Below are 25,811 nucleotides of genomic sequence, written 5' to 3'. Positions count from 1 at the left end.
GAACATTTGAATATTTTTATTGTACTTCTCTTAAGGAAATGAGTTATGTTAATTGTCAAGATGTGTAATCTTTGGTTTGGCTTAATTTGTTTGTTTGTTTGTATGGGGGGGTTGCAGGTTTTTTGTAATTATTGGAGAAAATTGCAGCATTTAGGATGAAACCTTTGATTCCGGCAATCATAATATCTTTCTGCTAACAAAGAATTTAGGTTCAGAGTGAAGAATTTCTAAATGTAGGCTTTGCCTCATAACTTCCTAGTTTACAGCATGTTATATTTACTTGTAAATATTATCCATGTATTATAGCACTTTCATGCCTGCAGGCTAAGATTACCAGTCTTTCTTTTTTTCCTCCTCCTTCTAAATATTCAATTACTCAATGGTAATTATTATTATGTGGCCTTCTTGGCTTACTGCATTATTAGATTAATATAGATTTCTTGTGCCAAATTAGCGGAAATCACTGTTGTACACAACAGCGAATCACTTTTTATTTTAGTTTTATTTACTTTGTTGAATAGACAGGGGGACTCTGAGATCATGAGTTTTTAATCTTTGAAACTTTGCTATAATGCATCTTTGAAAGAAGATTTTTTTTATTTTCTCTAACATTTCTTAATAAATGGAATCTTTTGCAAAATTCTAATTTAGGTTTTTAAAAGTCTACGAATAGAGGCCTTCCACTATGTAATAACATTTTGAATCCCCTGGTCTTTGAATTATTGGTGCAGAGATCTGTAACAGATATAAGTAAAAAAATAAAAAGAAAGAAAAGCAACATCAGATGGAGCTGTCCATGGTACCTTAATCTATTACCGATATTTAAAGTTACTTTTACCAAAATGCTGCACTTCCTGTAGTGTTCTGAGATGCCACAACTATTTACTACAGTTATTTCAAAAACAAACAAATCTTTTGTTGAAAAAGTTAAACCTAATATATAAAAGTATATATCAAAAACCTATTTTAGGGACTTCTGTCGTAGTGTCTATAAATGGAAGACAGTACAGACACTTTTACAGATCAGTAACCTTAAGAAATTATTGATTTATTGTGGTTTTAAATATGTAAACTTGCTAAAGTTAAAATAGTTCTTAAACTTTTTAATCATACAAATCTTTAATTCTGAATTAATCTCTGACTACAGTATAAATGGTTCCTATGGTAGGGTGCAATGTTAAAAACAAACAAACAAACAACAACCCTTGATTACTCTTGAAATGAATTCTTGTCCTTATGTGACCTGCAGTATGTGGTTACAAAGCTATAGAAATCCAAACGATCATATTTGTTTGATATGAAATGAAAAAAAATAGTTAAATTGAAAGTTTAACATCATGAAATTCAAAATCCCAAGCGGTATATAAACATTAAAAGAAACTTTGGACTGCTAATCCTAGGAAATGAGTTTTATGGATTGAATTCAACAAGGCTTCAGAAATGGTTCCATCTGCTGCCTAGCAGCTGGTGAAAGGATAAATTTAATTCATTAATTCATTTGGAAAAAAGGATCCAAGTAGTAAAGACTTCATTGCTCATAATGCTCATAGGTAGAAATCAAAACTGAAATTTGGTTCAGCTGATCATCTTTTGATAATGAGCAATATTTTCTACCCTGTTTTTGTAATGATCTTGACCATGCAGTTGACACTCTGCTGGTTTTATTCTATGAAAGAATATTTATATTAAAAACTCCAGTATGTTAATTAAAACATAGTTCTCTTTCTTGGTAAAGCATTCTGTGGTTTCAGAGATAAAGTAGGTTTAATATAGGTTTAAGAGCCTGGAATAATTCCATGAAAAAATACCAGTATGTTTTATGTTTATTTGTAACTCCTCTCCTAGTGGGAATGCGTTGCTTAATAACACAAATCAAGTTATCTTTATTATTCAATGTTATCATTAGATAAACAGCATCAAAATTCAGAGATCAGAAGTCACCCCAAAGCAAGCACAAGAGGACATTTCTTCCCCCTTCTCTTCTTTCTCAGTTAAAACCATGGTCTTTGTTTCCCTTCCTCTATCTCCCTTCCCCCTCACTGTCTTTCCCCAATAAATATTTAAAAGTTAAACAGAAGTAATGATGGGGGAAGAATCCTTTCTGTTAATGACTGTGGCACAAGAAGGAGAAGTATCCAGGGCCCAAAAGGCAGAATTAAATTAATGCTTAAATAATATTTTCAAATTTAAGTCCAAATGTTAGATATAAAATAGTCTGAACCATTATAATCTGCTGGACACAATTAATTTGTAAACAAGCTTGATCTTTTCTAATTTAAATCCAAGCTGGGATTGCAAAGTTATCTAAACTCTTATACTCTTAAGTATAAGAACTGGTCTTTGACAAGATGCCTCCTCACCTTTCACCAGACACACAGTAAGTGTTCCCCTCATTATTTGCTGCTTGATGCATAACTGGGATAAACTTTACATGTGAAACCCAGTTAAAATATATTCCAGTGCCTGTTTGCTTGGGATGATGATTTCATGAATGATGTTTGGCTTTTCCTGTTTCCTCTGTAGCCCATAGCTCACTGTGGTGGGTTTGTTGGATTTACTATAAAGGTTCTATTCGCACCCTGTGGGTTGGGGTGAGAATTAGGATTTATGCATTTACTTCTACTGTTGCATTGTTTATACAGCTTTGGTTTAGTTTTGATCCCCCCCCCTTTTTTTTTTGTGCCTTTGAGGCTCTTCCACAGTGTCAGCTGCTGACTGATAGTAGGAGAACGGCCTCGTGGTGTGAATGAAAGGGACCTAGCGGTTGGTAAACAGAGATAAGGAATAAATAGAGCACAGGCAAAAGGAGATAGTTCTGTGGGAGCCCAGATTGCCGCCAGTCTGTTCAAGTGAGATGCAGTGCCTGTCCTTTTCCCAGATTAAATTAGTGTGCAAAATCTCCAGTGACCTCCTCCCCTTCTCCCCATACTCTTTAGCCAAGCTGAACAGCCTCTGCTGTAAAGTATTCATTTTATCCAGGGACAAGTTGGACAATAGAACTCTCCCTGATACTTATGGACAGCTGTCGTCATTCATAGGGCTTTTCAGCATTTCATTTTTCATAGGAGTTAAAAGGGTTTTTACCTTGTAACTGAAGAGAGGGCAGACATGCAAGGATGCCAGCTCTGAGGTTGCCTGCAATAAATAAATAAATAATCCCCCCCACACCCCTACTAAAAGATGTATATTTTGTGGCTGCTGCTGTTATTTAGAGGGCTTTAACTGTGATAACATGATTACACTGAAGCATGAACTGCATGGAGAAATTAACAAGCATAGACAGCAGTACAGTACTCCCAAAGTTTTCTAAATTAAAGGTCACCATTGTGAACCTTAGTGAGTGTCCCCTTCCTTTTTTACTCTGGTTTTTGCTTAAATCTGCTGCCACTTTACTACCTGCAAGTAACTCCCAGGAAATAGTAAACCTGCATGAGATATCTCTGTGGTCCCATTTATTTTTTAGTGATTTACTGCAAATATATTCAGCATTTGACTGATTAAATAGACCTTCGGCAACCTTGAGGGTCACTGTGCAGAGTATGTACATAGAAAATGCATCAGCCCATTGTACCCTGGCAGCTAATGAGATTGGTCGTTAAGTAAATGACACAAAGCCTACAAAAAAAGCTTAGCAGCTCACTAGAGTATCACAGAGTGTCCCTGCACACCACACAACGACACAAACAGTGGACTAACCTAGCCCACCCCTGCTTTATTCTACATCACTGCTTCCCTGATGTCAGCGTGAGAGGCAGAACAAAGGCTAAAAGGCACACGGTAAGTCAGTCTGACAATTATGCCCTAGGGAAAAAGTAGAGCAAATCTTAGCCTAACCATGGGGTTGAAAGTCCGTTTCTAGACAAGTAGGTCACAGTGAAGGGATTTTTTTTTTCTTTATGTATCACTTCAGGAAGTGGAGAAAAATGTCTCTGAAATCAGTGACGGTTTCTCTCTCTCTGTCTTTGTCATCTTACAAAAGTTTTTTAAAAGTAAAGTGGAACAGAATGTTCAGTGAACTTGATGTTGTGGGTTAGGATGTGATGGGAGAAATTATTCTTTGACATAACTGCCACACTATAAGCACTACCCCAAATGTACATTCAGATCTGATCAACTTTACAGACACGAACTTTCTTTTTCCCTCTCTGTAAAAATCTGTGTAATAGAAATGTGTAGCTCTGAATGCATACATATTCCAATCTACTGGCCAAAGATTTACAGTCCTCAATAAATGGTACAGTATTTAGAACCATGTATACTGGCAGAAAGCTGTTAAATATTTTATTTTTTCAGAGAGAGTCCTCAGAATTTAAATGCTGCTGTCTGTGTCGTACTTGTTTTTTACTTAAGCTGAAATTTAAGAAAGAGTTGAAGATCTGTTGCTAAATACTCATTTTGTTGGTACATACCGCAGAAAATCTAGATGATAACCTGTATAATAACATTTGCTAATATGTATATCCCTTGATGAAATCTGTACTATCAATGTTTAGGCTTAATAGCCCAGGACTCTTTATATTCCTGGAAAATGGCAACAGAAAGTTGCCAGAAAATTTTGTGTGCATTGTTAAAATGATTTCTGTCTACTTTAGACTTTGTATGCTCTGGGCATATATAAGGTCAAGATAGCAATATATTATTACAAGATGCTTGTGTGAATTAAGTAACATTTTATTCTAAAATACTCAAATATGTTGAAAAATGCCATTTACTAACATTTCCTCCTTTGCAAACAGTTAACATAATTAGAAGTCATCCAGTACTACAGTGGATTTTATTTTTAATTTTGAAAGTTATTACATTTGGGGAAACAGTTGTCAATGAATGTTATAAAGACATGTCAGAGTAATCTGTTCATTTAGTTAAAACTCTTTCTACTTCACAGAAGTCAGCTCACTAAGACATAACACTTATCCAGAGACATTCTTCTCTGGAAGAATAGTAATATTATCATAGCTACCATAAACTAAGACAAAAATATGACATTACTATTTATACATATATGTAATCTGCATGTACAAAGATCACATACAATTATACAATATTTATAGTACGTTAAGAATCATTGCATGTTAAGTTGTAGTTGATGTCAACTATCCAAATCTAGCTTTCGCATCTTTCTGTATCTTCTACTTAGAAAATTTGGGGAGGTGAGTAAGGAGGGGTGTGAACAAGCTTAAGTCAGTATAATTCTGTTTAATTTTTTTAAACCATATGCTAGTAGGTGTTTGTTTCTCAGCAACATGTGTTCCATATGTTATCCCAGAAAACATGGAAAATGCAGTAGTCAGACAAGAAGCTTGCTTTCTAAGCTAAGTGTTATAATGTGTAGCTAGCTAGTAATTGTTATGTCAGCAGAGAATTGGTAAGCTAAAGGGTTCTGATGCAGTTCTACTTTGAACTTTGCTAATTGATATTAAGCGTATAACTCATTGTGCCTGATGGTGTTTGAGTTCTTCAAGTTCAGGTGCAGCATTACCAGCTTTAAAAGAGAACATAGCCCTATCATGTGATCATCAGGCTATTTTTATACCTGTGTCAACAAGGGTAAAGAGTATTCAGTACTGTCGCCTCCACAAATTCTGAGCAAGTTCAGCGGGCCTTTATGGAAATTATCCTTACAAAATACAAGTGTGTGGCCTGGTGAGTTCACAAAAGCAATGCATACAGGATAGCTATATTACTATGAAGATAATAATACATTAATAAGACAGTCTAAGCTATACCATTTTAAAATATTAATAGCTTCCCGTGGTTCCATTTCTTTTTCCCTAAGTTTTCAGGTGTTTTTTTCTGTATCTAGGGTGGTAGATACGCAAAAGTTGTTTCTTATACACCAGTTGAAGTTGGCCACCTGGTCCCCATATTCTTACGTAATATATGAGTTTTTAAATGCTAATAAGATACCATAAGTTTTGGCCTATACACTGTCCTAGATCCCCATGTGCAACTCCAATTTACATCACTTGGAGTTTTATGTATGGATTTGAGATGCTGTATGACCGTACATATTTGATTTGACTCCTCTAACTTAAGTCTTTCTGTGACTTTAATTCTTGAAGCTAATAATTCCAAAACACCTCATATTCCTGATTAGCTGAGCCTCTCCAAGGTCAATTACAGAGAATCTTCTCTCAGGCTTAGATCCATCACATCAAGCTGTATTATGACATAAAATGTATCAAATAACATGCATAGTAAACTTTATGTCCTAATAGACCAAGAACTGATTGCAGTTTCTGGGCCAAAGTCTGATTGTGGTTACATTGGTGTAGATCAGAAATAACTGCATTTACATCAGCTGATTAACTTTGGATTTATACCTATGTAACTGAGATCAGAATCTCATTCCATGTGCATATAGTTCATACGCGTATAGTTGTAGATTATTGTAAACTTTGTATAGGCACAGGCAGTGCTGTTGAATTTTAATAATCTTGAATCATTTCAGACCAAAGATCCTGCTTATTTAATGTTGAGGGTTTTCCCCCTCTTAACTTTCTTTAGCACCTAAATAAATCATCTTTGAAGCAAAATTGATCACAATTGCTCTGTTAATAAGCCTCTCATTCTTGCTCATGAAAGTGTATGTGTCTTTCTAAAGTTAACTTTTTGCCAGCATTTTAAATTACAAACCTCGTACAGTACATGGATTGATAATCTTTCTGTAAAACTTGCTCTGTGATCATAACTTGGCTTGCTAATTCTCAAGCGGATAACTACTTATGAAGGCCCTTTTCTTGCAAGCATTTACGCGCATTCTTAACTTTATACATGCAAGTGGTCAATGGGGCTGCTTAGTGGAATAAAATTAAGCATTTGTGTAAGAGTTTGGAGCATCAGGGCATTATTAATTTGTTTAATAGATCTTGAGAACATCTGTTAGGCAATTTTTGATGTTTATATACCTACATAAGCATTCCCCTCCACCAAGGAGTTTTGATTTTGAGCCACTTATTTGTCGTCCTATACCTGGAGAAAACAAGTTTTTTAAAACTTTTTGAAAATGTCAGATATTGTGAAGATCTAAGGTTCTACTTTCTTCCTGATTTGCAAGGAGTTTCCACCGGTAACTTTCATTAGTGATAGTAAGAGTCACCTATGTAAACCCCGCATCTATCAAAAGGTAAATAGACCCCCCCATCGGGGCACATGTACAGCAGCTGGATTGGCACAACAAAATGGTAATGGCTCCAAAGGCACCGTTATGGACTATCAGGTCAATAATCCTTATGCTAAGAAGGATTTACATGATACAGAGTAATGGCTCTGTCATCCCTCAAGTCAAAAATCCACTTTTTAAAAAGCGTCAAAATACCGTTTTGGACTCTCAGCATCAGAGATACTATGATATTGAATAAAATAACGTATGTTCTCAAAATACATATTTAGCCAGTTAAAAATCTGTATTTAAAATATTCAAATACATACATCTAAATCAAAATATATTATGTGATTTTATGACACTAGAATATCCTTGATGTAGAGTGTTTTTCTCTCATAGGTAAAAAAAAATTATACTTAAGAACCTTGTGAACTTTTCTCCCTTTATTATGTCAGAAGTTGAAAGGCATTTGCAAACAAGAATGTTGTGTTTAAATAGTGTTTTATGATGTAATCCAGAAATAGTCAATTTAACTCACTTCCTTGTGTTTGGTTTTTAATTCTAATGTAGTTTGACTTTCTACCATTAGTTCAGACTTAAGTTTGAATTCCTATTTTTGTTGTTTTGTCACTATTTTACATACATATTCCAGATCCTCTTACATAAATCAGTTGCAAGATAACTGTGGTAAGTGAAATCTGAGATTATGATATATATTTTAACTTACCCTATTATGCATCATACAACTTCACATGACAAAAAAGGGTTAACAATTTTTCCATAGTGTGGAGAAAATATTATACTGCCCAGCAGTGTAACTTAATCAGCCTGGCTAAATTAGAACACAAACTATAGAGATCCATGAAATCCTAAACTGAATGGAGTATCCGAGCGATATAAACTACTGGTATGGGTATTTTGTTTTTCTAACATATTGGATGAATTCAGTACAAAACATTTTCATTGTGTCTCTAAAATTTTACAGTACTAAGTGTCATTTTGAAATACTGGTCTAAGAGGGAATCATCCTATATATAAATGCCAGAAGTGCCATGAACAAAATGAAGCTGAACACATGAATCCATCTGAACAACAGCAATACTTGGTAAAAGGAATAAAATCATAATACTAAAGTGGGTGGCAAGCTATTTTATGGAGGGCTCTTCCCATTATTTGTGTGAGAGGCAGCAATGTCTACAAAAAGGGTTAAAGAAAATGCATTCTGTTGCATCTGCTTACTAAATCCCTTACTTTAGTAGAAATTCAAATTTTGTAAAGATTATTCGTTTTATTGATGCATATAATTATAATCACAAGCCATCTGCTGATTTGGCAGGCATGGTTAAAATTCTCTAACTCTCATAACCTTTCAAGTACAGTGCCCTTGGGACTCTATTTCACTTTTATATTTTGGAAAACATGTAGGGACAAACAAGCGAGGTCATCTGCCGAAAGTCAGACCTGTCAAAAATTAAAGAATAGAGATCATGGAGGTTGGTGCTGTTTTTAATAGTAAAGAAAGTATTTTCTGGTTTTGTTTCTGACTTCAGGAGGGATTATATTGGTTTCCATCGTGCACTTTGGGAATTTGAATTTTTTCTAGGGATTAAAGCTCTGTCCTCTCACCGCTGGGACCTGGGTTCCAAGTCTAAACTAGAAGAACAAATATTGTTCAGTTTGGTTGTCACAAGTGAATTAAACAGATTGACCTTGGCCTTCATCTTTTTTAAACAAAACCTGTTAAATTTTTGTTTGAATATATTTTGTAGAGAACTTTTTTGGAACTTGATGATATTTGTGTTTCACAGGGCAGCCTCTGTTGCATATTTAGCATTAAATTTGCCTTTCACCACACAGATGAAAAGCACATTTTAATTCTGAGGGCTGCACACACTAATAGATAAAACAGGTGCCTAAAACACTTTGCCACAGCCGTTCTGAAACACATACCTATATTTATTATTAGCCTCCCTTAGGCAAGTGATCAGGCACTGTTGTAAACTCTTGTTTTTATTTTGGCAGTAACAAGCATGGCTTTCTTTTTTTCTTGTGGGGTTCAGCATGTTTAGCCCTTCTGGGTCATGCTTGACATTTGGCTTACTTGGTAGGTGTCGTGCCCCCTGGCTTCTTCCAACAGGAAACCTCAACAAGAGAAAAGGGAGTGTCTAGGAGACACTTGATCTGTAATTATACTGAAATGATTGGATTTTGCCAGAATGTCGCAGGACAGCACCACAGTTATGGAAGAGGTGAAACAGCACATTGACAGGCCACGGATGCAATAGGGTGGGTTGGAAAACCTTGGAGCAGATGGGAGGGCTAAGGGGCTGTTCATTATTATTACAGGAACCTGGATGTCTAAGCCAGGCAAATTGTCCCTCACTTGCACTGTCTTCCTTATTGCTGCATTGCCATATATCTCACAGGAGCAAAGGATGCAAACCTCCCTTCTGATTAATTAGTTTAGTATATCTAAAGGCCTACATACAGCATGCATATTGCATTACTTCTTTTAGAGGTTTGAGTCTCACCCCACACCCTCATTATGGCAAACAGGAGGGAAATGCACATGTTTGAAAATGTCTTCACTGCTGAAACTAGGGAAACAGGCCGAGAGCAACTCTGGTTTATTTCACAACCAATTAAGTATGACATCTGTTGAAACTCAGGAAATAAGTCTCCCTTCCCCCTGTTCATATACTTACTTAAGCTGTCTTTGAATATGGTGAATTTTAATATCAAGACATTATTTTGCAAGATCCACCAACTAATTGAATGAGACTGAAAACGGTTCTTTGAGTGTGATTGCAAAACCCCACTTCTGCAAACACAAATTGTGTAATTGATTGTGGAAATGCTTCTTTGAATACACAGTTACCAAACTTGATTGAGCAAATGCATGTCTGTGGTACACAACACAGGCATTTTTGGATGCTAGAACATTTTATGGGAACTCTCTTTTTCTTTGTATTTTCTGAAACCTTGCATCAACCAGAACACACTGAAGAAAACAAACCAAGTGCTAGTAAGGATGGCAAGAAATGTTTAAAATACAGTAGGATTGTCATTGGTTCCGTCAGTGTTCCCAAATAGACAGCACTCCATAATCACACAATCAACACACTCAGCTCATCACAAATATTGGATCTAAACTTGAACAAGCCAACCATGAAGGTAGAATTGCTGTAATTCAGGTTAATAGAGAAGTACTTCTCATACATCAGAAGTGAGCTCACATGAAAAAGCTTACATTCATAAGCAAAACTCTTATTCCTTTTCTAAAATATTGTCCAGTACAAGATTTAAAAATAGGGCATTATAGTTCATAGAGAGGCACTATCTCATGGAAAATTTGCAAATGAATTTACATCTGCCCTGATTAATCTTAAACACTGTGTTGTACTGGTGCTTTGTCATTTGGGTATTCTCTCTCCTTGGGCAGCTCGATGGAGTTAATCTTGTACTACCCTTTCTAATATACAAAGTAAAGAGACCTTTACTGGGTCCCCATTTGTATTAAATCATGGTCCTCTTCTTCAAGGCCACATCCACATCTAACTCACCTTTTCGTTTACACCAGTGACTCCTTCTTCTAGAAAGCCCTTCTTATTCGCCCTCTCCTCTCTTCTCTGAGATGTCTATGCTGCTACTTCATTAGCTCTTGAGAATAATCTCCTTCCCTCACTGATTTTCTATCCCTATTTTAAAATGCTGCTCAAAATCCACATCCTAAAAACTGTAAGTTGTTGACCCAGTAATATAGCTATTGGTATTGGTGTCTCCTGTGCCGTCTAGTAAGACTTTAACCCCCATAACTATTATAAACACATCACATTTGTCCTTATTTCCTGTCCCTACAGATTCTCACTTCTTGTTGTAATTTCATAGAGCAAGGGAGGCATGGATGATGTATTACAAACTTGGGTCAAAAGTCTCCTTTCTCATACACATAGTATTGTTGAACTTGGGTATGTGCACATCTCTCGTCAATATGGATAGGGATCAGGATACCAAAGCTGAGTATTCCTGGAAGTGTCTGAGAGGAGAATTTTGCCCTTAAGCTTTATTGTATCCTCTGGAGTGTATGGGGGTTAAGCCTTTGTTCTGTGTTTGGAGAGTAGAATTTTTTCCCCAGGATGTTCCTTGCCCTGTAATTAGATAATAAAAGATAAAGAAAACTACCAACTGATTAACCGTTTCAGATTCATATTGATACATGGTAGAAAAAGCTACATGAAATCAGATGTGTTGCTCAAACTTATAAACTCCAGATCTAATATCAGTGGACAGGGTGTTCTCAAGAAAGGACCCCTCAGATCTGGAATTCATTTCTCCCTTTGGTCTGAAAGCATCAAGTCATGGAACTTCAGGGAATGATGCAACTTTAATCTCTTTTCTCCAGCTCTTACGTTGTAGGTGGGGTGGATTGGAGGGAGGGGCAGGTGTACAATTTTCTTTGGCTGGGTTTTTTTTTTATGTGTCTGACATTATAGAAGTCATGTATGATGTTGCACTCTAAGACTTCAGTCATTGAGAATGTTATATGAATTAAAAATATATATTTGTATGCTTGGAGTGTATTTATCCTGATATAATGTTTAATATCTTGAGGATTATATAGTGTATTTCTTATATTTAAAATATTTTATTATTTCATTTTTCCTGTGAATATTTGTATTTAAAGTTATAGGGACAGTTTCTCAGAAAGAATATGGGCACTTTGCACCACTCAGGCAAGGCAAAAGGACTAGATATTGGTTGTAAAAGTCCAGCTGAGAACCCCTCCAATAGAAGGAGGAGAATGGAGCAGAGCTCCGCTACCCCACGCTGACCCTCTGCTGCCATGTGGTCTCTGTGAGATTGTGTGCAACTGATGTAACTTGGAGCAGCTGTTCACCTGCCCTAACTCACATCATGTCCATGGCTGACCCAGATTGGCCCTAAGAATCAGGGAGCCATAACCAGCCCCCTGGTACTCCATTACCCTTTCCTGACTCTTACTCTAAGCAGAGATCAACTGCATGAGTAAATCCAGCCCTAGCATTTTGCCTCTTCTTGCAATGTATATACTTATTTGATAGTGGTGTATTTTATGAAGCATCTAGGATTTCTGTGTCTCCTGTAACACATAGATGTGTCTGAGGATTAAGATCAAGACCAACATGTTATTAAAAAAGGTGCTCAGAATTGTGGCTGTGCAAAATCCAGTTTGTACAATTTCAGTGAACACAAACCAACAGATTCACTTCTTCCCTGTCAAAGTAAAAATCCAAGTGAATTACAAGTGAATCTTAGCAAAATATATTAGTTTACCAACAAAATCAGCAAGTTTCATGACCACTTTCCTCATGATAGACTTTCCCCCTCATTTTTCCTTTCAGTGGCTGCCATTAAAAAGTTGTTTTTATATAGTGCCCAAAGAATGTTAGACTAATACCCAACTATTTTTAACTGATGTTTAAAAGTAACTAGCTTTTATCTACAACACTATGGGAATTATTTATATAATAATAATAATACATACAAATATTCCCTATATTTATTTATTATAGGGAATAATACTGTAGTGCTGCAGTAATGCTAATCATTTTCAAATGATAAATGTTAAAGTAAAAATCCAAGTAAATTACAAGCGAATCTTAGCAAAATATAGTGGTTTCTTGACAAAACCAACAAGTTTCATGACCGCTTTCTTCACAATAGACCTTTCCCTCATTTATCTTTTCAGTGGTTGCTATTAAAAATGTGCTCACAGCAGCATCTATGTGGAGAGAACTTGTCTGGTTGCCAGCGGAAAAGGGGTATTTACCTCTTTTAAAAGGCCCTTCTCCCTATAACAGGTAGACGAGAGGACAGGGGGAAAGTTTACAGAGTAGGAGCAGGGAAAAAGAGAAGAGCATGAAGCAGTCAGGCTAGGTCAGGAGAGCATCACTGCCTTCCTGATGACCAGAAGAGTGGGGGATATTTATATTTTTTGCATTCATGTAAAAGTCTCTCATACTGGGATCGAGCAGGCAGCACCCACCTCTGCCCACCCACAAAATTTGCAAAAGGACCAGGTTTCCTCTTGACCCACTGTGGGCATTATGCTAGTTGCCCCTTTGTGTGGTGGGAGGGAATTTCTCCAGCACTGCCAAATTAGCCGATTCAGGGTGGGGATTTTTGCCTTCCCCGCAGCTGGCTTGGGACTCGGTGAGGCAGAGCAGGCGGTTTAGGCTACAATGTCACAACTTAGTATATACAACTCATAGCAGACATCCAGTGCAGGTTTTCAGTATGGAAGGGATATAGTTATTAGATAAAATGAATTTGAAAAGGGTTTGAAGGCAAGCATCCCTTAAGGGAGCTGAAGAAGGGGGGGCAGGAGGGCTCCTTTATTTGGAACAGTGGGGCACTGATCACCCCACTCCTTTTCCAGCTCCCTTTCACCTCCTGTGAGGGGAAGGCAGCAGGAAAGCTGGTGCGGGATTATGTGGAAATGAATAAGGGAAGGCTGATGACCTGCACTGAACAATTTATTGTTGGGTCCTCCCAGATATTTTATGTGAATAAAGTGGCAGCCTAATTAACCCACATCCATTGCCTCCTGTCCTCCTCCTGGCGTGACCAGCCAAGTTGCTTTTCATGTAATGCCCAGAGTAAGTTAGACTAATGTCTAACTATTTTCAAATGCTGTTTAAAAGTAAGCAGCATTTGTCTACAACTCAATGGGAATTATATAAATAATAATACTATAAATATTCCCATATTTACTTATTTAGTATAGGGAATAATACTATAATAGTAACTAATCATTTTCAAATGGTAAATGTGAACATTTTAAAGGCAACTATGGGCCAGTGTGTGCCCTTCAAAACTTAACATTTTTTCCCCATTTTTATGGTGATTTTTGGTATTCCTTATCCTTAGAATGTAGAAATATCATAATTAATATTATGGTAATATTAGACTGGTAATATTTAAAGGGCAAAGAGTGAAGAAAACATTTTTACTCGAACCATGAAGGTGACTTCATGGTTTTTATCCTCAAAGCCGTCAGGGGAAGTATCTGGCATGCTTCCTCCCTTTTGCATTTCCAAGGTGGGAGCCAGCAGGAAGGCACATCTTCAGCCTAAGAACAAACTGTCTTCCAGCACCCTGGTCCATTCATGATAGGAGAAGAAACAGTCCTCCTGCTTCAGATAGAGGCACCAGTGAGTCTTACTGTAGTCTGCGTCCCAAGTTAACCATATTGCACCACAGGAATGGTTGGAAGTTGAACCAAAAACTCCATCCTTTTTTTCCTGTGTAGCCTGAAGTTGCTCAGGATAGAGGAAAAGGCCACCTCATCTCTTAGAAGATTCCTAAGGGTAAAGGAGGGTAATACAAGATATGTTGGAAGGAGGGAGAAAGTGTGTGAGGGTCCATTGGGGTTGCAAGACAGAATAGAAAGTGTGTTGGATGAAGGAAATAGTGTAGGGAAGGAGGTCCCTGGGCCAACCTGAGTGATCTGAGGTTTCTGTGAGTCTTTCATCTTGGTTAGTGAACTTCTAAGAATTTCATTTTCACATTAAAATCCAAAACTGTGTGTGAGAATTTCTTCTAATGCATGAATAAATAAATAAATCGATAAACAAACAAATGTATTTTGAATGCCCTTAACTGTACGTTTCCTGGTCTTTCACTGCCTGGACTCACTGAGCTTCTGGGAGCAATGGGGAAACGAGTGTCTCATATTGGTCAACAGTGAGTGCTCTCATCAAATTAAAGTGTGGTTCTGCTATTCTCGGTGACTCTCTAAAAGTGGTATCTGGAAGTCTCTGTTTATTGTTGCCTCAACAGTTTCCAGATCAAATTTGTTTAGTTTCTAAATGCCTTCCCTGCAAACCCTGGAACTGGAAAATCTTTCTGTTCTGCACTGTCACAAGTAATAAATTTCCAGCATGCCATATTCTGACCCTAGTTACACCTTGTCACCCTCATTGTCTTCAGTGGGGTTGCACAAGTATAACACAGGAAATAATTTGGTCCAAAAGGTATGTTAACAATTCTGTTGAAGATGCAGCAGCCAGAGCTCTTTTATAGTTGTGTTGGGTTTCCAGTGTGAACAGAATAAAAAGCTGTACAAACTTACTTTTGTCAATGAAGTCAACAAATATGATCCAACTACACACGGAGCAGGCCAATAGAATCAGACATTTTCACATAGACGTTTTTTTAGAATTCAACTGTACTTTAAGGACACTGACAGCTTATAAATATTGGTTGAAACTTGGTCCCATTGAAGTCAATGGCAAAACTCTCACTGATTTTAATGAGCCTTACATAGTCTTATCCGATCCTTAGGAGTGAGGTTAAAAGAGGAGAAAATTGGATCTCCCAGTTTCTGTTTCAGATACAGAAGATGACCCTATTCCCCCAAGGTAAAACATGTTTACTTGTTTCTGGTTGTTTTAATGGCTTGAAAATATCATGAAAAGATTATTTAAAGCTTAGATTTTGTCACAATCGTAAAATAAACTATTTCCCTAACATAGTATTGTATCCAGTATTGTCTGCGCTGCTAGTTAATGATATTTTACAAAGGGTTTTACCACTTAACACACCAGTATATTTTAAATAAACTTTCCTACTCAAAGTACATGGAGGACATGCCAGATAAATATAGATGTTTGGACTCCTCAAAATAAAGTGCTACATTAGTAATAAAAAAAATCCCATGCATGTCTCTTAGTTTGGGTGGCTTGATTTTTCAGGCCTGTTGATTAATCCAATGACCTTGGGAGAAACATTGGTGCCTTCTGAATAACAGATATTTGCATGAAAAGAGATATGAAAATGAAAGGAGTTTCAGGTGTGTTTTTTTTTTAAAAACTGCTTTGCAAAATCTTAGCACAACAAACATCCCCAATATGTAAACAGAGCTCTAGCTACTGTGTTTGTCCACAACTAGCGCTACAGATGAACACAGTGTAGTTGTGTGATGACAGGAACAGCTGACTCATTAGTAGAGAGCAGTGAAAGGTAATTAACCCTGGGAAAAGTACAGCTGCCATGCGAGCTGTTCCTTTCTGTAGGATCTGATTAGAAATTAGTGTTAAACCACTGATTCTTTTTAAAAAAAGGTCATTGATAATTCACTTTCACTCTCAGGTGTGGCCCCCAAAAGGGGCCTAGACTGGTACCTAATGCACAAAAGGTTTTCAGTCTTAAAAAGGATGTTCAGAGATCAGTACACACCCATTTGGCTGTTGTTGGAGGGTTTTTTTTAATTATAAATATTTCCCTTTCTTTGATTGTTGTGAGGACAGTCTCAAAAATCTGTAGACAATGCATAGAAATATATGGCATATACAATTTAAGGTAGAGAATAGTTATTTCACATAAAGCAGGCCTTGGATACACTGTTGGATGTTGTTATCACTTAACTGAGGCCTGGCCTAGACTTAAAAGTTAGACTGAGGCTACGTCTACACTACGGGGGAGGATCGATTTCAGATACACAAATTCAGCTACGGGAATAGCATAGCTGAATTTGACGTATCTGATCTGACCCCGCTGTGAGGATGGCGGCAAATTGACCACCGCGGCTCCCCCGTTGATGGCACTTACTACTACCTGGGCTGGTGGATTACGTGTGTCAATTCAGGGATCAATTATCATGTCCCGATGAGACGCTATAAACATATCCCCGAGAGATCGATTTTCTACCGCTGATCCGGGTAGGTAGTGAAGACCAGCCCTGACATAGCTACATTAGTCAAGAGTGTGAAAAATCCACACCCCTGTGCTGACCTAACCCACAGTATAGATGCATCTCTGTCAACAGAGAATACTTCTGTCGCTATAGCTACCATCATTTGGGGAGGTGGTGTTCCTACGCTGACAGAAAACCCCCTTCCATCATTGTAGGCTGCACCACTATGGGCTTATGCCAGCATAGCTATGATGACATCGCTATGCTGATATAGTCTTCACAGTGTAGACCTACCCTGAGTGTGTACTTCTTTTTGTGTTAGAAAATGTTGCTGATCAATGACAATGCAGACAGCCCAAAAAGAAATTTCCCTTTTGTTAGAATGAGTAAGTAAAGGTTAAATAAAAGGGAATATTCCCTGCATAAAAAAGCCAGAAGCTCCTACACTTTTCTGCTAATACTTTGGGATTTGGAGTGCCAACAGAGGAGACAGAGCCCTTGATTTCATGTGGGATCCAAAGGACAGGACAGCCTATGGTAACATATTCAGACTCATGACTCAGGATTCAGGCCTTATCAAAAGTAATAGAACTATCAACTAAAATCATAAGCGTGCTATGGACATTTTCAAAAGTACCACATCTGGGTATGTGTTTATGACATTTCAGGAGTTTATAACCATCTTAAATTCTAAACTCTTCAAGGCAGGAGTTCTGTTTTCATATACACATGTGGCTGGTGGCTGGCACCTAGCACAATGTGAGTGCTGTCAGAAAATAAACAATAAGAATATGAACTACTGAAGTCAATGGACGTTTTATCATTCACCTCTGTGAACTCAGGATTTCACCAGTGAATCTGAATGTAAACCATATAGAATCCCAATTATTGATAACACAAACAAAATAACATTTGATACATATATTTGATCTCCTAGATAGTCATATTCTGTGGAGATGACCTGAATTTTCCATAACAGAATGACTGTTGGAGCATTATTAATTTACTAATAGGATATAATAGTTACAGTAGGTAGGTTTCTAAAGCACCCTTTTTTTTACATTCAGTATCAAGGTTAACTTTAGAAGTGTGTTTAGATCTTTTCTTACTCTGTGTCTGTCACACTCGTATCAGCCGAAACTTCTCCCTTTAGAAGTTGTTTCCTTTAAATGCCATTTAGTGTTTACTGTGTCTATACAGTATGTGAATTCACACTTACAAAAAAACTGCACATAATTGTGGTTATGTTTTCATCAATGAGAGAAAAAGCATCCAAATCAAAAAGGACTAAGTATATTTGCTGAGAGAATGATTTACACCGAATATTAAAGCATTTAAGCCATTAACACAACTGACTTTTACAGGACACGTGTCCGGGTATATGGATAGTGAAACAATCTCCTGATTTTGTGAAAAATATGGCAGATAAAGGACCAGCCACATCTTTCAAATTACCTTGCCATACATCATTTGTTCCTTAGTCGCCATTCTTCTTGGAAATATTGTTTTTCACATTTTTTCTTGGGAAAAGTTTGAAGAGAAAGAAAAAACATTTTGGGGGCGGGGGGGGAACCTAAATAATATACTAGTTAGGTAGCAGCATGAGTCTCAGAGGAAGCTGGAGTATTAAAGTGCTGGTAAACTAAATGAATGATGATAATAATACTTAGCACTTTTTATAACATGCTTCATCCATAGCTGCAAAATGCACTTTACAAAGTAGGATAAGCATCATTGTTCTTATTTTTAGTGGAAGGTTAAATGACTTGACCAAGGTCGCAAAATACACCAGTGTCAGAGGCAGGGATGACATTTTCCTGAAGCCCCATCCACTTCAAGGTGCCTCTCTTGTATATGATGTGACAGAACCTTGGTCCTGGTACAGATTTTTGCACTGTTCCTGTAGCACCAAAGGGTCAATATTATCCAGCCTCCTGAGGGAAAGGACAATCCCAAGGAGGCATAAAGCTGCTGTAGTGGTTTTAAACCAACCTTCTCCTGGCTCCTGGCATAGCCCAGGAAAAGGAGAGAATAGTCAGAATGTTGCTGCACACCAACGATCCCTGGTTACTAGAATGGACCCTTAAACTTATAGGTTGCTGGGCAAAACCACAAAGACTTTCAGACACACACACTCTGGGCCTGTGCTGAAGACATCTTGGCCACATAAGGGAATCCAACCTGATAAATCTTTTAAATGCTTTGGTGTCAGGCAAGTAAAGCCCTGTTCAATTGTCACGTAGGCATAGTCTTTCTTGCTCTGTTTTTCAAGTTTTTTCTCTGTTGCTCACCATGGTCCCGGGAACCTAAGGGTAGTGCAACAGTGAAAGCAAGTCTAATTGTCTTTAGTAGTTAGGGTCATTGAAGTCTCTTAGGTGGTGACAGACTGTACTTCACATGACACTCCTGAAGTTAATGAACATGTGTGATTTGCATGTTGAAGGATGGCACACTTCTTCCTTTTGTGTGACTTTCCCCACTCCTTAGAATGCGTCTGTCATGCCTAATGAAGAGAGAGGCCGCTGAAGAAGATGAATGCATCTGAACACTGAGTGGTGTTTGTCTCTTTCTGAATAATAACTTGTATTTTAGATTCATTGTACCATTTGGCTCCATGTCTGAAAATGAACAAAAGACAATAATTAAATAAGTTAATTAGCTGCAGTTCCTTATACTGTATAAGGAGTTTCTTTATACTAATTCTAGCTGTAAAGTTACTCCCCCAAAATTTGGTTAGGACAGCCAGAAACCACAGGCAATAAAAGTAGTAACAGAGATTAAAACCTTAAATATTTGAGAAGTGATGAGTCTAATCTGCTCTAGAACATCTTTAACAGCTCAATGCTACACAAAATTCCCCTGGGAGTCAACTGAGTACCATCGAATTTAATATGAATTTTACATATGCAAGAACTTCAGCACTGGACCCTAAGTAGCAGGACTAGTGAATAGTGCTACCCAATTATTTCCTGAGTTGTATGAATGCTGCTGCTATGTAACTGAAAACATAAGAATCAAATGTAACTGACTATAGTTTTTTGTATAAGCCAGGCTTTTCACTTTGGGCTCAGTTCTGCGACTGCTAAGCACCCCCTTTTGATGTGCTGAGCACTGTCAACTCCTGCTGAAATCAATTGCCGCAGCTCCTCACACTCAGCACCTTGCAGCATCGAGTCCTCTATGAAGGAAAAATTGCATAGACTTAAAAGAGTAAATACATTTTAAAATAAAAGCACCCCTATGTGACAGAATGTGTGCTCTTTGAACTTTGTATAAAAAGTGCTCTGAAATCATAAGGTTGTTATGGTGTAGTTTTACTCAAAATAATGCATATCATCATAACACAAGCCTTGAAGTTAAGTGCTTAGTTTAATGAAAATAGTTACCATAGTTACCACAGGAGACCAGAGAATAACTTTTAGTCCTTTTGAAGTTATGAAGTAGCTTAAAAAGAGGAAAAAGAATAAACAAGCACGCAGAAGTTTATTATTCAGTGTTTCATACCTGACCAACTCTAAAAAAGAAAAAATACTGGATAGATTAAGGTATAAACATTTTCCAACTGAAATCCATAGTTGCCCATCAACAAATACAAAATCACATTTCAACTCTTGACTTTGTGCTTTTGCCCCTGTGTTCTGAGTCACGGAGGAAACAGATTTTTCTAAGGCTCTGCTTTAAAAATTTTTTAATAAACCCCATCTTACTGGTAAAAAAAAATCATCCTAAAGATAGTAATACATTGCTAAACATAACAACTCATGCAATCTAAGGTCTAACTTTATTATTCATTATAAACACTCTCTTCTTAAAGGCCTGATGGGAGGGAATTGGGAATTTATCATAGTGAAGATGTCTTCTAGTGCCAGCGTCATTGTTTGTCAGTTTAGCATTGAGATGTGCTCTCTCTGAAGTGTTAATGGAGGTCACTGTTGTTGCTCTCCTTTACTGTGTCTAACCAAAAGAGTTTTTACATAGTTGACTGTTGAGAAACAAAATGATGTACTTTCCTGTGCATCACCTTCAGCTTGTGAACCTCTAAAGCAGCAGTGATTAACAGGACTTTTACAAAGTTTCTGTGTAGTTACAAGGACAGCTTCAATCTTCTGTCATTTTTTTGCATTAGCTATGATTATGCTTTTACCTCCAAAATAAATTTATTTTAAAGGTAACAATACAGACTCAGAGAATAGCTTATGTTTCATCTATATTTATCAGCACTCACTGTACATTTGTGTCTTCATTACCAGGAAATATTAAGGGACATTGTGCCATCTATTCCTGTTTACAGTTTATTATGCAGAGATAGGAAACACTTAGCATGTAAAATGAATGTAGAAATTATTCCTGGATAGAAACACGGACATTTCCCACTCGTTGGCTCTTTCTCCTCCATCACCGGATCAGAGTGTAATTGTCAGTAATCAGGCCTGCTTGCTGCTGATAAAACCACTCTGAATGCTAGCAGCCTTCTTTGTGTGATGACTCAATTATTCCAGAAGTGCCTCATCAAATCTGCCCCATCAGCTGGGCTAATAAATAAGGAGAAGAAACTGGCCCCCCAAAGCAAATTATAAATCCATTTGCATTAACCATTTCACTGGTCCATGATCTAGGCAGAAATAAGCATGGCAGATTGTGTTAAGCTTATTTGAATATGTTTATAATGTTTACAGCATGCAACCTTTTTTTTTTTTTTTTTTTTTGCACAAGGTGTTGGAATTATCAGTCATGAATAACATCTAAATGCAGTTATGTTAATTACAGTGAGGCCTCAGGCATCTTTGAGGGATATTTTGTTGCTTAAATCAGGTGAAAGTTAAACCCTTCTGCAAGGCGAAATATGATCTTGCACATGGCATTGGAATTACTGCAGTGTTTAAAAGAGAGAGAGAAGGAGGGCTGAGGGTATATTTTTACAGGTATTGAAAGGACAACTGCTGGTGTTATAAGGCTTTCCAGCACAGGCAAAATGACCTCATGTTCATCACAATGCAGTAATAGGTAAAACAAAGTTAAGCCTGATGTTTGGAAATAAAGCACCAATGTAATTAGAATGGATTTTTATTTATGTAGCGCAAAAGTGCGCTGGTCATTTAATACAACTAGGATAAAGACAAATTCTCTGCCCCAAGGACATTCCAATCTAAAGTCCCAATCCTGCCAACACTGATGTGCATGAGTAGTCCCATTGAAACCACCAGCCCTACACATGTGTTTAACGTTAGATACATGGTTCTGCATCTTGCTGAACAAGGACATGAAGTGTGTGCATAATATTGAAGATAATGAGATTACTGCCCTGTGTAAAGTTCCACGCATGCTTAAGCCTTTGCAGTACCAGGGCCTAAATCAGAATAAATCAAATGGATTAGAATTTGGTTTTCTGTTGCATCTTGTCTCTTCAAGTTTACGGTTGAGGTATTTATAGATCTTTAAATTTCTTAGAATATGTTGTGTTACTTGTGCAAAGAGAAACCATTGCCACTTACTGTACATATGAATAATGATTTTTAAATTGCACTGATAAACGTGGTGGGCTTTGTTTCCTTCTGTATTTTTTTTATTCTGGGTTGAATGTTCACAAACTGCTCTAAATGACAATTTGTTTAATACTTTCATCATTACAGTTGATCATCTAGGGGTGCAGTAAATGAAAGAAAATCAAATTCATCAGTAGCAAACTAATCTTGTTGTTCAGAGGGAATATTTTCCTTCCTGATATCGTACAGTTTGTGTATTACATTGCCTATTCTGACAGAGAAAACAAACTCACATTTTATAGTCAAATCATCTACATTTTCAGCAACATTTTTAGAAATGATGAAGGGCGTGATCTTGTGATCTGATCCAGGGGACTGGATCCTTACCCATGTACACTGTCCCGTTGAGATCAGTGAGACACTGCAGAGGCCGAGGGATCAGATTTCAGGATCAGAGTCCAAGCTGTGATTTCTATCAGCATTATGGTATGAATCATGGATCTTATTAGGTTTGGACTTTGGAGTCAATGTTATGCTTTGCATTGGAAGTGGCTATAAACAAAAAGACTAGTAGCAAAGATTCAGGGTGACTTGCTTCAGCTTGGAGCAGTAACAATGACAAGTGAAATTAAATATTCTTTCCATCTTTTTTGAATGTAGATTTTACCATTCAAGTTGAATTTGCAGTGTCCATTTGTCCTTTATTGTGACATATATCCTTTCTGGTATATAAGGCTCATATGTAGTTAGAAATCCTATGACAGCTTCATGGGTAGTAGTGGTATTGACAGTAGTGAGGACCTCATGGAGTAGATCTCCAGTCCTGTGCACATTATGGAGGGGATCTTCATGATAAGTCTCCTCAGCTCTCCACTGACTTTGTTCAGTGGGTTCATGCAAAGCCTGGATCGATTGGGCCAGACCCCTTCATTAGGAGTTGCTTGCGTACTATGGTGATAGATGCCACTGTAAGAACCTGGAGCAATAGATTAACGGGACATTTCCATTATATATGCCAGATATTATAAGTGAATACAGTTCAGCTTAATTAAACCACATCCATATCTGTGGCCTCCTGTCTTTCTTCCAGCATGGATGGACAATAGAGGCTGCTGGCCAGCTGTAGAGATTGCCTAATGGGTTGGGGTGAAGGATATCATCTTTCAGACCTGCACTGCAGCCTAAAGCTCTTTTACTTGGGCTCTGCACTGTCTCTCAGCATTTGGCCCATAGTTAATTTTCTTAGAACTAGTGGATTAAAAAAGGCTATTGATCACACTTCTATAGTGAAATAAATATTTTGTTCACCAAATTACTTTTGAATAGTTAGGTATTGGAGTAAATCATAATCCATCCTTTGTATAAAAGAAATAATTTGCTACCTGCAATATCTGATCCTACCCATTTGTATTGTATTTGAAATATAAGTGGTTCTTTGGACTGGTGACACAGATGACACACACATCACGTTGCATTAGGTATGTCACATCCTATGACACAATGTAATCTGACATACCTTGTTGATAATGTGACAGCTGCATTACAATATATACAGTTTTAAATAAATATCATATCTTCTCCAGAAGTGTGTGTTTACCCAGGAATCAGCTGTAAGGTGGTTAATCCCTCGTTATCTGAAACAAACAGAGGTCCAGCACATCTAAAACTATTTGTCGGTAGGGTGACTGTGAAAAAATGGGACAGGAGATGGGGGGTAATAGGCACCTATATAAGAAAAAGTCCCCCAAAATGGGACTGTCCCTTTAAAAACTGGACATCTGGTCACCCTGTTTATTGACAAAGTTATATTTGTAATTAAAACTTATGAGAGTTTTGTTGTGCGTTTTGTAGTCTTCTTGTTATCCTACTTTAATAATCTCTAGTTTATAAAGATAGATGATGATCTATAACACAAGGCAGATAGGAATCAAATAGAAAATTGCACTGTTGCATGAACTTTTCCCACAAAGTCCTTTTCTATATTTTTTTAAAATATAGTTAGTTATTATGTAAAAGTAAATGTGAAAAGTTATATATTTTTGTGCCCTTTGTGCACTTTGCCAAGAGGATCTCAGCTGTGCTGTCTTAACTCTCAGTCCCTCAGGATGAGAGAGACAGCAGATGGGGTTAGGGCAGAGGGCTGATGCATCTGACAGCAAACGGCCTGGTTGTTGAGTGGAAGCTGTGAGCGTCAGGAAGCTCCTTTTCCCCTGAGAACCAACTAACCACTGAAGAAAGTTGAAAATGAGCCCTTTGAGAAACGCTATTAAAAGTAGTAAAAAATTGCAATTGTGCAGATGATGTGCTGCTGTGTGGTTATTCGGATGCTAATGAGTTTGACATTAGGGAACTCAGAGGGTTTACAGCTACTCCCTTATGTGATTTAGGTCTTTATTGGCAATCTTTGAGAAAATAAATGGAAAATGTATTGCTAATAAATACATAACATGATAGGATTTTAGACAAAAAGCTGCTAAGTTTCAGGCTTTAGAAAGAGCTTTGTTCACCAGCATATGTCTGTTTTCAGGGATCTTTTTGTTTAAGGTTAGTGTGTTGCAAACAAAGAGAAAAAGGCAGGTGGGAAGGTTTAAAACTCTTGTGTTTTTTAAACTGCTGTTGAACTAAAATAATGAAAAAAGGCTTCTGAGGGTAAACAACACCTTCTCCAACAATTTATTGGGTATAATAGCTTAAAATCCTTTTAGCTGCTGTGCTACTTGTCATTCCCCCCTCTCCCGCTATGTTATTTTGTTGTCTGTTTTGCTACTTGATAAAGTTTTATTTGTTTTAATTAAAGCAATTGATAGGATTTTAAGGCAAGACTTGATCTACTGAGAGTCAGACATAAATTAGCTGTTAAATAAATCCCAGTCACCCTGAAACAGCATTCCAGTTTTTCAAATTGTATTGACAAGGCTTCATCAAACTTTGTCAACTGAATAGACAAAGTTTGAGTTTGAAGTTTCAAACATTGGAGGATACATTTTGCCATCAGGCTGTGCTGTATGCACTAATCATGCATGTATTGACTAAATACACTGTACAGTATTTCAAAGGGAACTCTGAAGTTTCAAGTGCTTCTAAACTGAAATGACGTCATTCTTGTCACCAGGGGTAGACGGGGCAGTGATAGACTGTATGCAAATAACTGAACACAAAGGGCTTGATTTCCATAGGCCCAGTACTCTAAACTCTCACTAAAGTCTTCAGGAGCTGTAGATTTTTCAGCACTTTTGAATATAAGGCTTGCAGTATTGTACATCCACATACCCCTGCTCCTGCAGCTCATCTTCACTCAGAGCTCCCCTTGATTTCAGTGGGAATTTGCTCAGAGAAAGTCTGTAAAATCAGGATCAGGGAAACTTCCTTCCTTTCATTCAGTTCATTTATATAGGAAACACTGGCATACTGCAAATATTTTAAAATATTAGCACTTTTAAATAATTAACTAACACTCAGCAAACTTACAACTAAAGCTTGCAGTAGTTGCGAATACATCCCATTCCACACCAGGTACCAAAACTTTGTTTTGCTTAACAAGGAGTTA

At 37.3% G+C, this 25,811-nt stretch overlaps 1 protein-coding gene across 4 annotated transcripts in view; it reads left to right on the top strand.

Annotated features, from left to right (window-relative positions):
- Positions 1-25,811, top strand: part of ST18 (ST18 C2H2C-type zinc finger transcription factor) — a 189,538-nt gene that overhangs the window by 76,504 nt on the left and 87,223 nt on the right. The window contains exon 1 of one of the 4 annotated variants that reach the window (XM_034762914.1): positions 3,673-3,777. The exons of the other annotated variants lie outside the window; for them this stretch is intronic. The gene's annotated coding sequence lies outside the window, so the exon portion shown is untranslated. Of the gene's footprint in view, positions 1-3,672; positions 3,778-25,811 lie in introns of those variants that run through there. 4 annotated transcript variants of the gene reach the window in all.

The sequence above is a fragment of the Trachemys scripta genome, chromosome 2, assembly GCF_013100865.1.
Source record: "Trachemys scripta elegans isolate TJP31775 chromosome 2, CAS_Tse_1.0, whole genome shotgun sequence".
NCBI lineage: Eukaryota > Metazoa > Chordata > Testudines > Emydidae > Trachemys > Trachemys scripta.
The sequence above is the reverse complement of the archived record's forward strand: the minus strand, read 5'-3'. Positions and strand labels throughout refer to the sequence as shown.